A 12,080-nucleotide genomic window follows, 5' to 3' on the forward strand; every position below is an offset into this window, starting at 1 on the left:
TTTAGATAAGGAATAAGTTGTGCCCATGCAGAACAAAGTTTAGAATTTGAAATATTGTTTTTAGTTCTAAATAAATGCATATGAAGGATCATCTGTTAGTAAGAATGGCAATTGACAATTTTACCATCAATTGTGACTTATCAATGTTGAACAACCAGTGAATAGTGAAGGGAGAAGATGAGCCTGTTCAACTGACAATAGATTGCAACTCTTTTCTTTGGTTACACTTGCAGATGAGACGTTTAGAAGGAAAGCACTGATGTGGATCATCAAGTTTCTGTTTCTTTGCTTGACAGTTTTGGAAGTAATGTCGGAGTGATGATACACAGATCTAGACAAAGGAGAGGTTTGGAAGTGAAATTTGAAAATAATCAGAGCTGGAGTCAAATCAGGGAGAATGGAAAGGGAGGCCGTGTAAGTATTAAAAGAAGCAAAGAAATTGATGTGGTTATTGTGGGTAAGAATAGCTGAGTTCAGTAGGAGAAGAGTGTCTAACTGTGGAGAGAATAAATTTATGACCTGGATTTAAAATGAAAACACAGTGTGAATTAGATATCAGATAAGTCTGGAATGAAGTCAGCCATGGGAGAATTTTTTTCTCCAGGGTAACTGTGAAGGGAACCTAATAGAACTGATATCAGAACACATTCTCCTGTGTTTCTTTGTATGTGCCCAGTTTTGGATTAGAATAACCCTCCCACTACATTCATGAGTATATTCTGAGCTTTTTAAAAAAAGGCAGTACAGTAAGGTGGCTGTAAGCATGGACTTTGGAAGCAGTATTCTTGGGTTCAAATTCCAGCACTATCACTTTCTAGTTGGGTGGTCCTAGGTCAATCAACTGCTGAACTTCAGTCTTGTCATCTGTAAAGTATAAATCATGATATTTACCCAGTGAAGTGGTTATGAAGAAAAAATGAATTAAATGTTTAGTACTGACTATGTAGCATGGCCTCTGAGAGCTGCTACATAAAAGTTAGCAATTATTTAAGACAGAGGCCAAGAAACAACTTCCTTTGGGAGCACTTCCTGGCCCTACTTCCAAGCTATTATTGGATATCTTCCTATAAGGCCCTGTGCACAACAGGCTCTATGCTGTGTTTGTTTATTTTATTCTGTTTTCTCACTCAGCTTAAACTCTTTTCACTAGAATTGAGTCTCATAGATGCCCATACCCATTGTCTAGCTGAGTTCTTTATAATAATAGGTGCTCAATAATTATTGAATAAATGGGTGAGTGAATGAATGCTGACATTCATTTCTGCAGGTCTCCATCTTTGAAAAGGATAGTACTCTTAGGGAAGATGCCAACTTTTGTGGCAGAGTGCTCTGGAATGAGGAATTAACTCCTCAACCATTAAAATCAGGCGTTTGCCTTCAGTGATCCTTGCTGTTACCACAGACATCTTCCTACTTGCAAAGACCAGTAGACAGTCTTCATTTCCTATCTTCTTTAACATTTGTTGCCTCTTATTGGAAACTCTTACCTTGGCTTCTGTGACCCCACTTCCTCCTCCTACTTAACTGGCTGTCCTTCTCCCTTCCTTTTTCCAACCCAGCCCTTAAATGTTCATGTTCCTCAGAGTTTTGTCTCTGTTTCTTTTCAATTCTTACTGGGCACACTTTCCTTGGGAAATCCCATTCTTTCTTGTTCCCACTGGCAGATTCCTAGATTTCTACCCATACTCTTTGACCTTCCTCTGGACAGACCTGCTTGCTAGCCATGTCTGCTGAGACCTTAAACTCAACATGATCCAAACATAAAACTGGACCTCTTATAACCTCAGTTTCCAGCCCAACTTATTTCTTTCTCTCCTTCCATTCTTATTAATGACACTATTATTCCCTCATTAATGGAGTCAAAAACTTGGAAATTATTATAGACAACTTTTCCTTTTCTCCTAGTGCAACCTGGGGCTGGTTCTAACTGTTTGGCTTCCTGAAGATCTCTCAACCCCGCCCCACCTTCTCTAGCTCCTCACCACCACTGCCTTAGTTCCATCCTCAACATAGCTTACTGGAATTCTGGAAGCTATGTTGAGGGTCCTTTCAGGGTCCTACAAGATTCATTGGCTCTATGTGATTTTTAACTTCGTTTCTTGGTTTGAGGTTTCTAATCAAATGAGTGTTTCAGACTCAGGCTCCTCACCTATATAGTAGAGTAAGCTTTAGGGCTCCATCTTTCAATGACTCAGTTTCTACTGGCCCAGGGCAGGTTGCGGGCAATGTTTTTCCTATAACTATTCACATATGTTTTAACTTCCTTCTAGCCCCCAGCCCTATGGAAGAGATTTGTCCATCTTACCACCAGGTGTGGTGCCTGCACAGCCAGAATGTGGGGTAAATGTTCATTCAACCTACCTTCTCTGTGAGCTAAAGGGTTTCAACTCTGGTTCATAGCTGTGACTTTGTTTCCTTCTTTATTTTTGGCAGCTGGAAGTTTTTCTTTCTTAATTTTCAGTTGGCTGTATATCTATTTTTTTTTTTTAATTTATCCAACAAGACCATGTGGTTGGAACTAGAGTTGATATCACTACCCCTTTTGAGTCTACCACCCTGATGAGAAGTCTACTGTTAAAAGATCATTTCAAAGGAGGATGTTGGGGAGGAAACATCTTTTTCTATTTTTCTAAGTTCTTGACTGGGTCCCTTGAAGTAAAGGCCAGATGAACAAGAAAAAAAAAAGCATGCACATTTACTTATTATAAATTTTACATGGCACTGAAAGCATCAAAAGGCTATAAAGACCTGAAGAAGTGGTTAAACCTGAGTGTTTTTATAAGTTTGATGAAAAGTAGAAAGTCATGGAGAAATATGATAAAACGAAGGAAGTATGAGGTCATAGTGATAAACTGGAGGAAAGACCAAACTTAGCCAGACCTATGTATCTCTTCCTCTTCTGAGATAAGGGTGTCCCTTCCCTCCAGGAACAGGGAGGATCCCTCTCACAGGAGGGCTTTATGACTTGCTCCAGGGATGGTCAGAGAGACCTTCCTGCAACTGCTGCTTCTCAAATTCCTTCAGCTTAAAATATTCAGTATGCCAGGTGCCATGTTTTGGGACACCATGTTCTAGGCACTATGATAGGTAAAATCGTAACTCTCATGCAGATCTAAATATGAACACAGAGTAAAGATTTTATTTAATGCATGAATGAGAAAACTGGCAAAAATATTACAATCAGTTCAAAGAAGAGGTCCAAAAAGAGATACATTTATAAATCAGGAATATTGAAATAACTGTGCAAATGGAGGTGTAGCTAACTTTGTCCATTGTGGGAGAGAGAAGTCAATTGAACTCTACTAGACAGGCAGCATTTGTATATCTGCAGGCAAGAATTATTTTGCATTGCTATCAGTTATCTACAACTTGCAGACTTGTGAAACAGCTCAAAGGCTATGAATAGGGAGACCTAGATAGCGCAGAAGAGTGTGCTGGATGTAAACAAGGCATTATTTGCTAAGAAAGCCTAGTTTCCCCCTACATGACACTGTCATTATTTGTTTCGTGTTTGTTTCCCCTACAAGTCCAAATTTCTCTTAGGAATGGAGGTTAAAAGTCACAGTTGTATACCCAGGGCCTAGAGCTATGTATGTTACTTGGAAATATCTCATTAAATGCATATGGGATGAATGAATGTGATGCCGGGTAGGGAGCAGCTCAAAACTTGTGGGCTCTTTGACTTGATCCTGAAATGAATTTCAGAGTGGCCAGCACAGTTTTAAAACAGAATTTATTAGAGAAAGAGGAGGGGAGAGACAGAGGAACATGCCAGAGCTGGCATGGGTGAGAGAAAACCATCCTTCTTGCTTTTGAAAAAGACCTGATATACTCATTTAGTGGTTAATATGTTAATGAGTAGGTGGGGGTATCTGCTTGGGAGAAATTACCATCTCTCCACCTCTGATGAGAGAGAGGGTGGGATGGCCTGGCAGTCCACATTGAATCCACATTCCAGCCTGCATGGTGGTTTGGCCTGTCAACAAAATGTCTGGATGCTTTCATACTGAAAACTAAAAACTGTCTATAAGAAATTTCCTATATATGCCTAATCTGTACTGCCTACCCTGCCTCAAATGCATAAAAGTCTGAGAAACTTGAGGATTTTCTCCTCTCCCATGAAGAAGGGGAAGCTTTGAGAGTGAAAAAAGTGTGTGTGTGTGTGTGTGTGTGTGTGTGTGTGTGTGTGTGTGTGTGTGACTCAGCAAAACTCAGGAACTTCTGTGCCTCCCACCAACCATCTTCTGCTAACTCTGGACATCTGATGGGCTTGCTTCTGATTGCCTAGCATCACCATGTCATCGATGCCTCACAGTCTTGTAGGTGATAGCAAACAAATGATCCTTCTTTTCAATGGTCATCAACCAGGTCTGATATTTTAAGTCATATTTGTTGAAGGATCTTTCTTTCGATAAATAATTTTATTTCTCCTCCCGGAATACACATAAAGAAGATTATTAATTACTTTCTTTTCAGATGCTTCTGCATCTAAATTGCTTAATGGGGTCTGCCCCTTAGGTCCTGCCTTATCAGGGGGATCTTGGGCCATTGCCAGCAACACCATCAGTCAGGTAATTTGCATGAATAGTTCTTTAATAAACATCCAGCCCCTTATCACTGTTCCCTGCAGGATTCTCATTAGCTGGTAACTTAATTCAAGCTTAAAAGATTTCCATTATGGGCTCTTTGTTTTCCTGCCCACTGCCTTATTTTCTGGTCACCAGGACATTTTTCTGCAGCTTGTGACTTGTTTCTTGACTGACTGACATGCATGCTTTTTTTTCCCCCAAAGTAAATGAGTTTAGAGAAGCACACAGCCCATTTCCCATTAATGGTGTGTTTGGTTAGCAATACAATAAAATGTCAGAGGGATATTATCAAAACAACACCTAAAGTTATCTTTAATTACAAAATAAAGTGACTTAAGAAAACAGAAATCAATAACTTATCAGTAAAAAAGTTACTGATGGCTAAAAAGACAATCCATAGCACAAAAGCAATGTAATCATTGAAAGAGTATTTTCCATTTTACCAATGTAATAGCTTGATTATCTCACCCCTTTTTTACCCAACAAATTTGAGTTGAAACAGTAGTCTGAATTGAAATAGATCACTTAGTAGAAAAGTCTGAATGTTTCAAAACTTTTAAAGCTTACAAATAAAGCTATGCCAGTAATTTTAATTCTTAGCTGTGTATTCTATCACTTAGGAAAGTTTTAAACTATATCGTTGAACTGATCTCATCCATAGGTATTCTGATTTAATTGGTTTGGGATGATGCCTGGGAACAGGTAATTTTCAAAAGTTCCCTATGTAATTCTAATACCCATCTGGGATTAGAAACCTCTGTAGGAATTTTGCTCCATAGCACTTGATAAATAATATTGAATTGTTGTTTTCTTATTGCTGGATTACTGAGTTTCATCCAGATTTCAAGATAGTCCTTCAAGGCATTATAAAAATTACATATTTTGTGTTTGTTAGGCATTATCTCATGCTTGGCTGCATTTAATCATGGTGGCCTAAGAGATTGTGAGATGTATAATTTCTGTCAGGTAGGAATCAGGAGTGCTGATTTTCACTCAATCTATATTATCTGGGAATAATAATCTTGAATTGCATATTGTACTGAAAACAGGGTGTAGCTCACAGGGTTCCAGCAAACCAAGAGAGGGTTACTTTTTACACAAGATGCTTTTCTTCCTGTACACATCCAGTTTCTCCTTCAGGGAACATTCTTCTACAGTAAGTCCCCTACATATGAATGAGTTGCATTGCAAGAGCATATGCGTAAGTCCAATTTGCTCATCAAGTCCAACAAAGTTAGCCTAAGTACCCAACAAACTCAGTCAGTTGTATTTTACTGTACCAAATACATCACTGCTGTTTTTACACTTGCTTCAGGACATCCTGGGCTTAAAATAGAGATACTCTACTATTGTACTCTATACAGTACTGTACAGTCAAGTACACAAAAGCACAACTGCTTGTAGAGGATGCACACACATGACAGTGTATGCCATAGAGGATGCACGCACGTGATAATGTACACCAGACATGTGAACTGACTTCTGTGATTAGACATGAGAGTGTAGGTTCCCATCTTTGAAAGTTCACAATTTGAAGTTTCATTATGTAGAGCACTTACTGTACTTAGTTCCCACTGCCAAAGCACTCTTGGTCTTTTCTCTTTAATTTGACCCCACAGCAAAGCTCCTCTTCCCCGTCCCTCTATTTACCTAGCCAATTCCTTTCATTGCCTGGGTCTTCGCTGTAAGATTACCTTCCTTAAGCATCCTCACCTGCCTATCCTCCCTCCCTACCCCCATGGGTTCTGCATCTGGTTATGTGCTTCTGTAGTTCATTCATGCAGGCATCTACCCTGAGGCACACAGGCATCTTTCTTTTCCTGAACCTCCCACTAGAAAGAAAACTCTTTGAGGACAAGGGCTGTTCTCACTTCATTGTTGTACTTTGATGGTTGGCACATAGTAGTAATACAGTAATAATAAAAATTTAAGACCTAATAATAGATAACACTTATACAGTACTTACTATGTGATAGTTGTTAGAAGTACTTTATTCATACAAGTGTCTATTCATACAAGTCTCATAAACAATCCAGGGTGGTAGTTATTGCTATTATTCCCATTGTAAACATGATTAAATAAGGGTTTTAAAAAGTTTATTAATTTGAATATTCAAGGGGAGTTGCTGGGACTGGAACTCAGGTAGTCTGGCTCCAGAGTCCATGAATTCTTAATATATATTGTTGAATAAACAGCTATATGTGAGGGAGTGAAGAGTCACTGGGGCCTGGGGGTGTTGTGTGTGGGTCCCACTTAGGGGTGCCCCAGGGATTACAATGAAATTTAGGGATAGTGATGGACACAATTTTCAAAAGAGAGATTGTGTGTGTGTGTGTGTGTGTGTGTGTGTGTGTGTACTTATGTGTGTGTGTGTGTGTGTGTGTGTGTGTGTGTGTGTGTGTGTACTTAAGACCAAGAGAGAGGCTGGGTGCCGTGGTTCACACCTGTAATCCCTGTGCTTCGGGAGGCCCGGGCAGGAGAATTGCTTGAGGCCAGGAGTTCAAGACTAGCCTGGACAACATAGCAAGACCCCCCCCCCATCGCTACAAATTTAAAACATTAGCTGGGCACGGTGGCAAAGGACTTGTGGTCCCAGCTACTCAGGAGGCTTAGGTGGGAGGATCACTTAAACCCATGAATCTGAGGATGCAGTGAGCTATGATGATGCCAATGCACTCCAGCTTGTGTGATAGAGTATAACTCTGTTTCTAAAAGGGAGAGAAAGGGAGATAGAGAGAAAACATCATCAGAAGTTCAAACATACAGGTAAATGCAAGATCATAATAAGTTAGTTATTGGCATGTTTTGGATAGGCCCAGAGATTTTGTCAGCAAGGTAAAAATACAATACTGTCATACATTTTTTGAACTATTTTTTTAATATATAAGAAAAAAAGACAAGAAGTAGTCTCAGAATCTACCTGTGATTTAATTGGACTGTTTGAAACTCTGTAGGTGACCTGGCCTGGGGAAGAAAGTTTGATAGTTATTAAATCTCAGAATTGTTTATATTATCTCTGAGGTAGATATAAAAATAAAGCAGGAAGAATTTTCTATTTTAAATTCTGTTTGGGGGCTGTGTGGACTGAAACTTTGCATTCATTTTCTATTGCTGCTGGAATAAATTATCAAAAATTTAGTGGCTTAAGCCCCAAAACAGATTTATGATCTCACAGTTATGAATATTAGAAGTCTGAAATGGCCTTTGCTGAGCTCACACCAAGGTTATGCAGGGCTGTGTTCCTTCTGGAGGATCTAATAGAGGATCCATTCCCTTGCCTTTTCCAGCATTTCTTGGTTTATGGTCCTTCTTCCATATTCAAAGCCAGCAGCATAGCAACTTCAAATCTCTCTCTACCTCCCTCTCTCCCCCTCCCTCCTCTCTCTCTCTCTCTGTCTCTTATTCTGGCCCCTCTGCCTTCCTATTATAAGAACTCTTGTGAATCCACTGAGCCCACCTGGTTAATTCAAGACAATCTCCTCATCTCCAGATCCTTGATATTCACATCTGCAAAGATCTTTTCCTCATGTATGATAATAACACATTCATGGTTCCAGGGGATACCTTTGGGAGTCATGACTCTGTTTACTAAAACCTTCCATCAAAAATCCCTTAGAAAGCCAGATGTGGTGACTCATGACAGTAATTCTAGCACTTTGGGAGGCCAAGGCAGGAGAACAATCTGAGGCCAGGAGTTTGAGATCAGCCTGGGCAACATAGCAAGACCTTGTCTCTAAATTTTTTTTAAAATGTCTAATCAAAGGATACCCCCATACATTCTGTCTGTTTTTGGGTACTATGGAAAATAAAACTACAGACTCAAATTCCAGAGACTGGGAAACACCATATATCAATTCCATGACTCATAGAAATTACTGGCCTTCTATATATGAGGATAGTGTAGGATCTGCTTGGAGCACCAGCCTGTGGTCAGCAGAGGCCACAGCCTCTTGACACTCAGGAGAGACAAGACCCTTTTCTCAGCAGAAGAGAGGAAAGTAAATCGTGTAGTCATAAATTAACAAACTTTAAAAAACACTTGAAAGGGAGCCAATTCCAGATCTTTCAAAAGGATCACCATCTTTTTTTAAGTAAAATACTAAAGATCTCTCTTTTGCTGGAGATTTCAATGCTGTCCTGACCATATTGACTTGTAACCCTGTCTTTACAATATGGAGGGTCTGGTCTCATCAGTTGATACATGTTAGTGGATCCATATTCTATAGTTGAGAAATGACTTCTGGTCTAGGCTGAAAAGACTCTTCATAACTTCCACTTCACATCCAAGCCTGCAATACTCTCTCAGTGTCAATCCCACTGGATGAGGCCCCAGGTGAGTGAAGGAGAAAGCCTACTTAAATGGAATGCTTTCCTCTGCACTCAGTGGTGTCTCTGGAGAAGTTTGACAGGTTTCCCTTTGCCCTTTCTGTTTTTGAAATTTGTCTCTGTTGAGGCATGAAAAAAACCTAATGGATGAAGGGCAAGTCTACAAGCAGTGTGTTTCCATTCTTCTTCTACCTCAGATTTCTATGACATGAGCTCCCTTAAGAGTCTTTGATAATCCTTTTTTACTCTCACTTTGTCAGACTTTAAAAGGCAGCTTTTGCAGCAGGTTAAAAATGAGCAAAGGGTTATGGGGAGGCAGCCAAGGTATCCATGGTCTCTGTTATAGACGGAATTGTGTCCACCCCACCCCCAATTCACATGTGGAAGCCTTAACCCCCAGTACCTCAGAATGTGACTGTATTTGGAGAGAGAGCATTTAAGAGGTAAGGTTAAATGAGATCATACAGGTGGGACCCTAATCCAATAAGACCAGTGTCCTACTAAGAAGAGGAAGGAACAACAGGGAGGTATGTGCACAGAGGAAGGGTCATGTGATGACACAGCTGCAAGACAGTCATCTGCAAGTCCAGGGGTGAGGCTGCAGAAGAAATCAGTCCTGCCAGCCCATGATCTTGGACTTTCAGCCTCCAGAACTGTGAGAAAATACATTTCTGTTGTTTCAACAACCCAGTCTGTTGTATTTTACTTTGACAGCTCTAGCAAACTAATATAATTTCTTCTTTCTTCTGTTTTGGGGACTATAGACAAAACCAAAGTGTGGCTGCTCTGCTGGACTGGGTTCTATAATCAACAAAGACACAGCATCCAAAGGAAGGTCCCTGCTGAACAAGGAACATGAGCAAACATTAGCCTTGTGGTTAGAGATCACTACCATTTGGGGGCTGCACAACCTAGGATGTTGTTAATATTATCTTACAAATGAGGAAACAACATTGCAGTTCAGGCTGTTACTGCCTGACTGAGTTCTTAATCTCACTTTCTAGAAAATCCCAGAAAAACTGGGACTGATATAACTGTTGCAGTAGAGAAAGCTTTTTTTTTTTTTTTTTTTTTTTTTATTGAGTTGGAGTCTCACTCTGTCGCCCAGGCTGGAGTACAGTGGCATGCTCACAGCCACTGCAGCCTCCACTTGCTGGGCTCAGGCAATCCTTCCACCTCATCCTTCCAAGTAACTGGAACTGGAGGCATGCAGTTATTTATTGTAGAGATGAGGTCTCAGCAAGTTGCGCAGGCTGGTCTCCAACCCCTGAGTTTAGGCAATTCTCTCACTTCTGCCTCCCAAAGTGCAGGGACTACAGGCTTGAGCTACTGCACCCAGCTGAGAAAGCATTTAATATTGCAAAGCTGCTAAATGAGGAAGACTGGAGATATTTCTCAACTCTGCTTCCTCAAGAATTTTAGGCTTGGGTTTTTTAAGGAATAATTTGGCGGACAGGGGGCTAGGAAATAGGTGTTGCTGATTGGTTGAGGATGAATTCATAGGGGGTGTCAAAGGTGTCTTCCTTGCAAAACCAGTTTCTGGGAGGGGGTCACAGGACCAGTGGATCAGTTCCTTGGTATGTGTCCTGGGTGTGGAAGGGGTCACAGGTCTGTCAGAGTGCATAGTCTGAAATATTTCAAATATGATTCTTAGGTTTTATAACAGACAGCCTATCTATAGAGCAAGTCCTACAACCATCTGCTACTGACCCTGGGGCAGTAAGCTGTTACAGAGGTGTGCAGGAAGTAGCATCCCTGGAGATTAGGGTTGCTGGTGCTCTTCACTGATAAATTTTAGGATGCTATCAAGGAGATCTCTATGGCCTTAAGCTCATTGTTTAAGGGAAAATATGTTTATCAGCCTCAAGGTTGGTTTCTCCCTTCCCCAGGGGTCAGGACTTGAAGACAATCAATTGCTCTCTATTAAAGTGAAAGCAGACTTAGAAACAACAGATTTGTTAATTTCTAGCTATACCGACAGCTTTGCAGGGCTCAGGCCTCTTCTACAGCTTTTACCCTGTGGCCCTCTGTTAATTTTATAGAGGTGGTTTCAAGGTGACATGCCCAGGGTTTTCTGTCCTCTGGACTAAAGCCTTAGCTGCAGACCCATGCTGCTTCGGCACCAGCTGTCATGCACATGCTTGCTTATTTCAGAATCTGAAACAATAGCAATAAGCCTAACAATGCAAAGGAAGTATGAGCAGGATCCTGCCCCCCAGAAACCCAGAATTATCTTTTGGAGGACAGGCCCCTTATAGCATAGGCTTCACTCACTAGGTAAATGTTCTAGGAACCCATCAGCATCAGTGTACCAGCTTATGCTGTTGTGAGAGGCTGTATTTAGCTTCAGTGAATTTTTTTGGAGATTCTTTCAATGAACTTGCCCATTTCATGATGGGTGATTTACGAGTGCACCTGCTCACACTACACTGGATGTTCAGCAGTTTTGGACCCAAAACGTCATGACCCCTGTGCTCCACCCTCTCTATTCACCTGATCTCACTCCGGGTGCCTCTTTTTTTGTTCCTTAAATGAAAAAAATCCTCAAAGGGAAACATTTTGCCAATGTGAAAGAGGTGAAACAAAAAATGGCAGAAGAACTATAAGGCATCAAAATTGACGAGTTCAAAAACTGTTTTGAGCAGTGGAAAAAGCATCTTGACTGGTGTATTGCATCAAATGGAGACTACGTTAAAGGTGACAAAATTTAAACATGTAAGAATAAATACAAAATTTGTCATAAATAAATTCCAGAGGTTTTTTTTGCCCACCCCCATACCCCCCGTGTATGTTTTACTAAGAAAATAAGAGGTTGCCAGCATTCGAAAGACACTTTAGAAAAAGGCAGCAGAGAGCAGGTAATTTAGAAAGTCAGAAAAACAACACCTGGTTTCTTGTGTTTTTCAAAATTTAAACAGAATGCAACGTGGTTTATGATCATGGAGTTAGAACAGGCTGGAATTCAAATACCCACTGTTCTGTGTGGTCCTGGTCAAGTACGTATCCTCTTGGAGTTTTAATTTCTTCCTCTTTAAAATGATGGCAATTAAAATAGTCTTATAGGTTTGTGGGGGAGAATTTGATAATATGATCAGTGCATAGCACCTGACGTGAAGTTAGTGGTCCAAAACTTCTAGGTCTCTTAACATCACAGATGTTTGACAA

At 40.5% G+C, this 12,080-nt stretch overlaps 1 protein-coding gene across 1 annotated transcript in view; it reads left to right on the forward strand.

Annotated features, from left to right (window-relative positions):
• The first annotated feature begins 361 nt into the window (after nucleotides 1–361).
• Nucleotides 362–12,080, forward strand: part of IQCJ (IQ motif containing J) — a 56,686-nt gene continuing 44,967 nt past the window's right edge. The window contains exon 1 of the mRNA XM_021708193.1: nucleotides 362–414. The gene's annotated coding sequence lies outside the window, so the exon portion shown is untranslated. The remainder of the gene's footprint in view (nucleotides 415–12,080) is intronic.

This window comes from Carlito syrichta, unplaced genomic scaffold (genome assembly GCF_000164805.1).
Source record: "Carlito syrichta isolate Samal-C Ts95f unplaced genomic scaffold, Tarsius_syrichta-2.0.1 Scaffold133538, whole genome shotgun sequence".
Taxonomy (NCBI): domain Eukaryota; kingdom Metazoa; phylum Chordata; class Mammalia; order Primates; family Tarsiidae; genus Carlito; species Carlito syrichta.